Here is a 10926-nt window from a genome sequence, read left to right on the forward strand (position 1 = left end):
GATAGATATCAGAACTTAAGTGCTGAAGGACAAACAGATAAGGACAGTAGCTGATTAAAGGAAAGAAGATCAAGATAAACATAAGAAGAGATATGCATGAAGAAAGAATTTCGTGAAGAATGGAATACTTGGAAGAAAAGATATCTGATTGATATATTTTAGGAAGCAGAATTATATTCCATATCAATTAACGATTATCTTGTAACTGTGTAGTATATAAACACAGATATAGGGTTTACACTATAAGTGTTATCATTATTAGAGAAGATTATTCATTGTAACCCTAGCAGCTCTCGTGATATTTGTTCATCACTGAGAGGTAACAGTTCCATACTGTAACAGAGTTTATTATTTTAATAAAGTTTGTTTTCTGTTACTTAAGTTCTTAAAGTTCGATTTGAGTGTACTATACACTGTATTCACCCCCTCTACAGTGTGTGTGTGACCTAACAATTGGTATCAGAGCCTATCTGTTAACATACATACAGTTAAAGATCCAAACACAATCATGTCGAACACAGAAACTCCAACTAAGCCTACCAAAACTGAGGAAGCACCAAAGACACAAATTTAAAGTCGGTATGAGACCATCAGAGTTCCCATACCGAGACCATCTGAATATCCCATATGGAAGGTAAGGATGACCATGTTCCTGGAAACAACAGATCCAGAATACCTTGATAGAATCAAGGAAGGCCCTCACAAACCAACCAAACTCGCTGTTGCAGTTGCAGGTGAAGCAGCAAAGACCGTACCAAAGGAGAAGAGTGATTATACTGCTGAAGACATAGCATCAATTGCTAAGGATGCTAAGGTACGACACTTACTGCATAGTGCCATTGATAATGTAATGTCAAACAGGGTAATCAACTGCAAGACTGCTAAGGAGATATGGGATGCTCTGGAAACAAGGTGTCAGGGAACTGACACAATTAAGAAGAACAGGAAGACAATACTCACTCAAGAGTATGAACACTTTGACTCAAAGACTAATGAGTCAATGAATGATTTATATGATAGATTTGTCAAACTTTTGAATGATTTGTCATTGGTTGATAAAGAGTATGATATTGAAGATTCAAACCTTAAGTTCCTGTTAGCTCTTCCTGAATGCTGGGATTTGAAGGCAACGACAATAAGAGACAACTACAATCTTGATGAAACAACTCTTGACGAAATCTATGGAATGCTCAAGACTCATGAGCTGGAGATGGAACAAAGAAGCAAGAGGAAAGGAGGAAAGTCAAGGACAGTTGCTCTTAAGGCTGAAGAAGAATTCCCCAAAGCAGCTTCCTCAAAGAAAGACAAGGGTAAAGCTCTTTTCATAAAGTCTGATACTGAGTCATCAAGTTCTGAGAGTGATGATGACTCAGATTCTGAAAGCTTGCCTGAGACTGATGCTGATGAGGAGATGATGAAGCTGTGTGCTCTTATGGTGAAAGGAATCACAAAGATTGCATACAGGAAGGTCAGGAAGGGAAAGAAGTTTTCCAGGAAAGGCATAAGTTCTGATAAGAAGAATTTCAGAAGATCTGAAGGCAGAGGAGGAAAGTCTGACAGAGGAGATTACACCAATGTTAAATGCTATAACTGTGGTGAGAAAGACCACATATCTCCTGACTGCAAGAAGGTAAAGGGTGACAAAGGCAAGGCTCTTGTCACAAAGCAGAAAAGCTGGACAGACATCTCAGACTCTGAAAGTGAGGAAAACTATGCATTGATGGCAAATGCTGATAAAGAAAGTGCTGAGAGCAGTTCTGAAGCTGCTGAAACAAAGGTACCTCAGACTACTTATGCTTTTCATACTGATGATATTAATGAGTTGAGAAGATATCTTAAAACCATGTTTGTTAGCTATAGAGATCAAACTTTAACATGTGAAAGATTAACTTCTGAAAATCTTGCATTTAAGAAAAGAAATGATTTCTTAGAAAAAGAGTTAGTCATGTTCCATCAAACTCAGAAGGATAGAGATGATGCTTTTTATGTTAGGAATGAAGTGCTAAAATTAAATGAATCTCTAAAAACTGAGTTAGAAAAGGAAAGAGAGATTATCAGGACTTGGACTAACTCTGGAAAAACAACTCAAAATTTGCTAAGTAGTGGAAATTGGAAAGAGGGCTTAGGTTATGGAGAAGATAAGAAAGATAAAGGAACTGAAGAAATTAAGTTTGTTGATAAGCAAAAGCCAAAGTTAAAACCTGTTAAGTTTGTAACTGTAAAGTCTGAAAATGAAAAATCAGAAGTTACAAAGGAATCAACTTCTGACAAACTAAAACAGGAAAAGACAGCTGAAGTGAACATAGGCTTAATGACAAAGAAGCAGCTTAAGCATAAGCTGAAAGATGTCAAGAATGCAAACAAGGTAAAATCACCTAGGAAAAATAGGAATGGAAAGGAAGGTGTGAATAAAAGCAATGATTATAAACCTGTTCCTGATGCTCCTAGGAAAACATGTCATAACTGTGGAAGTTCTAACCATCTGGCTTCTTTTTGCAGGAAGAATAAGAATATTAACTCCTTACCTTCAAAATCAGGAGTTAAGAGTCAGTCTGTTAGATACAAACCACAAAAACTTTGTTTTCATTATGGTAGTTTATGGCATTCCATTTATACTTGTAAGGAATATCATAGTTTGTACTATGATTATTATCAAATAAAACCTTCTTTGAAGAAAGTTTCCATTGTTCCTTCTAGTGTAAATTCTGATTCAAAGTCTGATAGTGTAAGTTCTGATAAGAAAAATGTTAACATAAACTCTGATGCTAAATCCGCTGCAAATGTTAACAAACTTAATAAGGCCAAAGGATCCAAGCAAGTATGGGTCCTTAAAACTAATAATTAGTGGTCTTTGTGATTGCAGGGCAACAGGAAAAATATTCTAGTTCTGGACAGTGGATGTTCAGGACATATGACTGGAAATAAGGCCCTGCTATCAGACTTTGTGGAGAAAGCTGGCCCAAGTGTTTCTTATGGAGATGGCAACATTGGAAAAACATTGGGATATGGCAATATCAATCTTGGAAATGTCATAATTAAACAAGTAGCTCTAGTCTCAGGACTTAAACACAACCTACTGAGTATAAGTCAAATCTGTGACAGAGGTTATCATGTTGATTTCTTTGAAGAACACTGTGAAATTGTGAGTAAATCTAAAGGCAAAGTTGTTCTGAAAGGATACAGGCGTGGTAATATTTATGAAGCTAAGCTTTCAACAAGTACTGATGGTTCTGCAATCTGTCTAATGAGTAGAGCATCAATTGAAGAAAGCTGGAATTGGCATAAGAAACTCTCTCATTTAAATTTCAACAATATAAATGAACTGGTCAAGAAAGATCTTGTGAGAGGATTGCCAAACACAGTATTTGCTCCTGATGGTCTTTGTGATTCATGTCAGAAATCCAAATAAAGAAAATCTTCATTCAAGAGCAAGACTGAATCATCAATTCTTGAGCCTTATCATCTACTACATGTTGATCTATTTGGTCCAGTAAATGTCATGTCTATTGCAAAGAAGAAGTATGCGTTGGTCATAGTGGATGAGTTCACCAGATACACTTGGGTGTATTTCTTGCACATAAAAAATGAAACTGCATCTATCTTGATTGATCATGTCAAACAGCTGGATAAAATGGTCAAAGATTCTGTGAAAATTTTAAGGAGTGATAATGGCACTGAGTTCAAGAATTTGATAATGGAAGAGTTCTGCAAAAGCCATGGAATAAGGCAGGAATTTTCTGCTCCTGGAACTCCACAGCAAAATGGAGTTGTTGAAAGGAAGAATAGAACTCTCATTGAAGCTGCACGTACAATGCTTGAAGAAGCAAAGCTTCCAACCTATTTCTGGGCTGAAGCTGTGCAGACTGCTTGTTTTACTAAAAATGCAACACTCATTAACAAGCATGGAAAAACACCATATGAGATGGTGAAGAAAAAGAAGCCAAATCTGAAATATTTTCATGTATTTGGATGCAAGTGTTTTGTTCTCAAGACTCATCCTGAACAGCTATCAAAGTTTGATCTAAAAGCTGATGAAGGAATCTTTGTTGGATATCCACTTTCCACAAAAGCCTTCAGAGTCTATAATTTGAGAACAAAAGTGGTCATGGAATCTATCAATGTCTCTTTTGATGACAAAAAGATTACTGGTCTTGAAGATTTCATTGACCATGATCAGCTGAGATTTGAAAATGAAGACTCAATTTCTGATACAGAAAATCCTGATAGTCTAAGTCCTGATACTGTAAACTCTGATGGATTAAACTCTGATGTTATTGAAACTGTGGAGACTACGTCAAAGGAAGATGAACCTATGCAGGGGGAGCATACTCAAGATCCTACCACAGCTCAAGAAACATCAGAACATATAACTGGCTCTTCAAGTTCTGATTCGTCAAGTTCTGATAAGCCACGTTCTGATAGTGCTGAAAATCTAAATACTGAAGAATCCAACTCAGAGAGCACAGTTTCAGGGGGAGCATCAGAAAATGAAAATGAAGATAGCATGGATCATGGGGGAGCATCCAGTTCTAGAGAAAACCTTCCATCTGCAAGGAAGTGGACAAAATCACATACACCTGATTTGATAATTGGAAATCCTGATGCAGGTGTCAGAACTAGAACAGGTACTTCAAATGAATATCTTTACAATTCTTTTCTCTCTCAGACTGAGCCAAAGAAAGTGGAAGAAGCTCTTCAAGATGCTGATTGGGTGCAAGCAATGCAGGAAGAGTTGAATGAATTTGAAAGAAACAAAGTCTGGACCCTAGTGCCAAGACCAAAGAATAGATCTGTTGTTGGTACAAAGTGGGTATTCAGAAACAAAACTGACAGTGATGGCATAATTACAAGGAATAAGGCAAGGCTGGTTGTAAAAGGATATTCTCAATAGGAGGGAATTGATTATGATGAAACATTTGCACCAGTTGCTAGGTTAGAAGCCATAAGGATATTCTTGGCTTATGCTGCTCACAAAAAGTTTACTGTCTTTCAAATGGATGTGAAAAGTGCTTTTCTCAATGGAGAATTGGAGGAGGTGGTATATGTTGAACAACCTCCAGGTTTTGTAGATACCAAACATCCAGATTATGTCTACAGGCTTAATAAAGTACTTTATGGACTTAAGCAAGCTCCTAGAGCATGGTATGAGACTTTAGCTCAGTTTCTTCTGGAAAGTGGATTCAACAGAGGGACAATAGACAAAATACTGTTCTACCTCAACCATGGAAAGGACTTACTTCTGGTCCAGATTTATGTTGATGATATCATTTTTGGATCTACAAATGACAAACTTTGTAAAAAGTTTGCCAAACTAATGCAGTCAAGATATCAGATGAGTATGATGGGGGAACTTAGCTATTTTCTGGGCCTTCAAGTCAAGCAGAATGAGGAAGGCACTTTTATTTGTCAAACCAAGTACACCAGAAACTTGCTGAAGAAATTTGGAATGCAAGATTGTTCAAGTGCATCCACTCCAATGGCCACTGCAACAAAACTGGATAAGGATACCGGTAAATCAGTAGATATTACTGACTATAGAGGTATGATTGGCTCTCTACTCTATCTAACTGCTAGTAGACCTGATATCATGTATGCTACCTGTCTTTGTGCAAGATTTCAAGCAGACCCAAGAGAACCTCACTTAACAGCTGTAAAAAGAATCTTTAAGTATCTTAAAGGAATAGATGCTCTAGGATTATGGTATCCTAGAGAATCAGATTTTAAACTAATAGGTTACTCAGATGCAGATTTTGCAGGTTGCAAAATTGACAGGAAAAGCACAAGTGGAAGCTGCCAATTTCTTGGAGGCAGATTGGTTTCTTGGTACAGCAAGAAACAAAAGTCAATTTCCACATCAACTGCAGAAGCAGAGTATATTGCTGCAGGAAGCTGTTGTGCACAAATTCTTTGGATGAAGAATCAGTTACTGGATTATGGGTTAACATATTTCAAAATCCCTATTTACTGTGATAATCAAAGTGCTATTGCTATGACAGGTAATCCAGTTCAACACTCAATGACAAAGCACATCAGCATCAGGTACCACTTCATCAGGGAACATGTAGATGAAGGTACAGTGGAATTGCATTTTGTTCCCACAGATCAACAACTAGCAGATATCTTCACAAAACCACTATGTGAAGCTACTTTTACAAGATTGGTAAATGAACTTGGAATGGTTTCAGGTTCTTTCTCTAAATCTGCTTAGTCTTGTTCTGTGTTATCAGACTTTATGCTCAGTATTTACAGAATTAATCTCATTGTGTATTCTGTGCTTAATTGATAAATGTCTTTAAGTACTGACTGTTGTCTGATATATGTTTCTAACCTCTGATAAGTGATATGTCTGTTCAAGTACCTATTAAATCCTATGAGGATAACTGTGCTAGATACTGACCTAGTAGTCTTCAATAAACAAATGATTCCATGTAAGAAGTAATTATTTCAGTGGAAATCTTATGACACTAGCAAATTCTGATAATTGAGCTTAGTTAAGTTTACTTTGTACATCTTATTATTAAGTCACAAATTAGAATAATGCTACTCATCTGTTAAGTTCTGATACTAGTAAAACTGCTGAATGTACTAAGTGCTGATAAACCTCACTAATCAAAAGAAAAAGCAAAAAGATCAAAGAATAAAATCAGGTACTCCTTTAAGATCTAGAGTAAAAATGTGGACGGGACGACCCAAGTGCATTGCTGGTATTAAGTAAATATGCATTAGAAAAGCAAAATATTTTCTTGGTGACTTTTCACACTCTATGATTACTGGAGAAATACTCTGATAATAGCATAAATTCTGATAAACAGTCGTGACTGACTTACACTGAGAAGCCACTGTAAAATAGAATTTCAAAAGATGCATAAAATTGGCACAAAACATTTGAGGTGGACTCATGCATGAACTCATTCATCAGTAGGTTTCAGGACAATGACAACTCTTTAGCAAAATTTTAGTTATGCCTTATTTCTAAGATGTACTGAAGTGAATCAGACTTTACTCTTTGTCTGTTATTTAGCTTAATGCACACACTTATCACTCCATCTGAATGATGAAAATTTCTGTGGTGGTCTATGTTATTTTAGATAAACAGTCATTGTGTCATTATTGCACAAATTCTGAGGACAAGTTCTAATTACACGTTCTGATGATTAAGTTCTGAAGTCTATAACTCAGAACTTGTATGAAGATTTACTAAGATGGGCATTCCTTTTTCGAGTTAAGAAATTATGTTCTGATGACTGTTAAGTTCTGGTATAGGTCTAAGTTCTGATTTCTCAGTCTAATCCTTTACTTGGCTTATCTGTGAATAAAATTTGGTAACAGTCTCAGTTCGAACTAGAATATGTTGAAGTGGAAGATTAATAGTCACTATAATTAGGATTAATGGTATTCGTCCTTGAACAGTCCACTGTTTCTTGTTTCTTGTGCGTTTTAAACCATGATTCCTCTTTCCAATGAATGTTATTCTTTTTCAAAGTCTAGGGAGACGAGGTAGAATTAATTCTACCTGTCAGCATTAAATTTCTTTGCGTCTCCTGGCATTCTCTTGCCTATATAAGCAGCCACTTCACATCAGTCTTTCCATCAAATTCCTCTCACACACTTATCTTCATACTTCTTCTTTCAAAAACATAATGGTCAGATACAACATGTTTTTGAACTACCAAACCTTTAATATGGAGCTAAGTTGTGCCGAGTGGCAGCAGGAATGGCATGTCACAGCCATTCCTGAGGAGATATGGGACTCTGTCCCACAGGAGGTACTGACAAACCTTCTGTTATTCTATATGGACTACCATCGCCATCTGGAGCGATTGGAGGAGGAAAGGCTGGAAGCTCTCCGCCAGCAAGAGCGAATCGTCCAACTCGCCATTCTGTTTGTCGAGAGTAGGAAGAAGAAGATGACTTAATCTCGTCTTCTTCCTGTTTTTCTTCATCATCAGCTTTGTCAGGCTTCTTAGCTAGGACTAAGGTTGTTGATGTTAGGATTAGAAGCTTAGGGAAAATCTTGTATAAGTATTGATGTAATCTCCATTTCATAAATGTATTGTCTTGATATATTAATGAAAGTTGTTTTTACTTCAAGATTTTGTCTCTGAGTTATTTTATCTTGTGTTGATAAATCCTGATTGATATTCTGATGACCGTATAAATTTTGTTTTATATTAAGTTCTGATTCATTTTCAGCACTTACTTATCTAATTTATCTTGGTCATTTTCATGTGATGTATTTTCAGAATATCAATGATGCAGTGAAAAATAATTCAATCAGTGCTAACGGTTTAAATTTTGAATTAAAACTATTTCTCTTGATAAATGGAACGGTTTTTCCTTGAAACTAGGCAACTGGGTAAGTAATGATTCCTGTTTTCTCGAGCCCAGTAACTGTCCGTTATTACTGCATGTCTGACAGGTGTCCAACGGTAACATTTTTGTTCAGAGTATAAGTACAACAGAGAGAAGATTTCTTTAATCTTTTATTTTCTTCATATTTTATCTCTCTCCTTACTTTTACTCTCTTTCTCTTTATTTCTCACGTTGGTTTTTCATACAGACATTATCTCAAACACCTAACAGGCATACTTGAATCTCAATATTTTTTCACATGGCACCAAAGGATTTAATCATTGATGGAGCTAAGTTTGTTCCAAACAACTATGCTGCAATTCTTGATCATGCTGAAGCTCCATCTGAATTGCATTTTGTGCAAGATCTTCTTGCACACAGTGAGATTGGGTACGCATTAACACAGCCTGAAGTCTTTTCGAGTCAGCAAGTTCTGACGTTTTGGCGGACTGGGCACTTTGATGATGGTGGTAAACATGGCACTCCCAGTATTGTTTTTGAAGTGGGTAATTCATCTTATGTAGTCACTCCTGGTACAATACGCAAAGCTCTACATCTCCCAGAAAATTGTACTTTTTCAACTCCAGAGGAATCAGCACTTCAGGAGTTAATGGCTGATTTGGGATATGAAAAGAGTTTGGCAAAGCTTGGGCAGTTAAAAAGGGCTAATATCAGAAGAGAATGGAGTTTCTTCTTTGACTGCATCACCAAAGCTTTTGGGAACAAATGTTCGAATTTTGATGCTATCCCAATTCTGAGTCAGCACATAGGGTATGTTCTTATTCATCAAACTCATTTTGATTTTGCAACTGGAATAATTGGCTTTATTGGGGATAGGATGACAGAGAATAGAAATATTGTCTATTTTGCTAGATTCTGTCAACTTCTATATACTTTTTGTACTGATGAACCTCAATTAGTCAGTTCCTCAACCCCACCTTTTAGAGTTGCAAAACGATATTTCAATGATCTGGTAAATGCTGATACTAAGAAAAAAGTGGTTAGACCATTACAGATTCCTCAGTCTGTAAAACAGATCCTAGTAAATACTGATCCTGATACTTATAGATCTGTTTACTTTGATGTCCAACCAACCACAAACACCCAAAATCCATCAACCTCAGCACCTACCACTCATTATACTCAACCTACCCTCAGGACTTATCTCAAATCCTATCTCTCCACTTCACAGACTACTCAACCTTCATCTTCAGCACCTACTATGAAGCCTTCATCTTCCAAGCCAAAGAGGACAAAGAATGTTCCTCAAACATCTCAAAAGAGAAGGAGGATTGTATTGAGAGATGAATCTGATTCTGAGGAACAGGTTTCTTCTAGAGAACTTGTTGTTTCTGAAGCTGAGAAAGAGGTTTCTCAGAAGGATTCTGAAATTGGGGGTTCTAGGCTTCTCAAGAGGTTTAGACGAATGATAGTTCCTGACACTCCCAAGGAATCCAAATCAACAAGGAAGTACAAGAAACAGAGGGCACAAAGGCCAGTTTCAGAAGATGAAGAGGAAGCAGCTAAGGAAGGGGATCAGGAATCTCTGATCTCACAAGACAAGGAATTTGCTCCAGTCACTTCTTCTCCATCAACTCCATCTCAGGAAGCTGTATCTGACAAGGCTAACTCACCATCTGTGTCTCTTGTTGATCCAGGCACAAGTGCTGATATTGATGTTCAACACTTGGTTGTGTCTGAAGTATTTCTCTTAGAAGCTCCAACAGCAAATAATCCTTCCACAACACCTGTTACTGATGCTGTTCAAACTCCAGAGTTATCAACAACACCTTCTCTGCATCAAGATGCTGATGATCAGACTTTAGGTGAGCATCAGGATAAGGCTGTTGATCAGAACTTAGTATCAGATCAGCAATTAGAGGATGCTGAAGCCTCCATTGCTACTCACACTGTTGTCTTATCAGAAGATACTGATTCTATAAGTTCTGATGCTGCACATGCTGGAGATACTGGTGATGCTGCTCCCACTGTAGATGCTGATGAAGCAGGTCCTTCAGGACATACTCCTTAACAGACTCTTCCTAAGTCTGAACTGGTAGAGAAGTTTGTTACCAGGGTTGCACCAGTACCTTGGAGTGAAACTCCTGCAGGTCAGGAGTGGACTAAGGAATGGAACTCAGTTTCATGTGTTCCAACTGCAATACATCTTGCTGAGCACTTGACTAAAGCTGATGAAATGTTAAATTCTGATGATTTAAAAACCCAGCTTAGAGTCACTGCATTGAGTATTAAACATCTACAAGGTCTTCATTCAACTACTCATGCAGAGCTACACAAGATTCAGGAGAACTTTATCAAATAAGAACAAGTTTGGAAAATTGATAAGAAAAAGTTCTTTCAACCTACCATTGACAGGATTGCTTATATTGAGAAAACTCAAGAGAAACAACAAGCTCATATTGATGACATTCTGACAAATCAAGCTTCTCAGCAATCGCAACTTACTGAAATCCAATCCTCAGTGGAATTACTTATCTCTCTTTTACTACCTGCTGATGCCAAAAAGGGGGAGAAGGTAATTAAGTCCAAATGCAACACTAACAAGACACTGCA

Source organism: Apium graveolens, chromosome 5 (genome assembly GCF_009905375.1).
Source record: "Apium graveolens cultivar Ventura chromosome 5, ASM990537v1, whole genome shotgun sequence".
In the NCBI taxonomy this organism is placed as follows: domain Eukaryota; kingdom Viridiplantae; phylum Streptophyta; class Magnoliopsida; order Apiales; family Apiaceae; genus Apium; species Apium graveolens.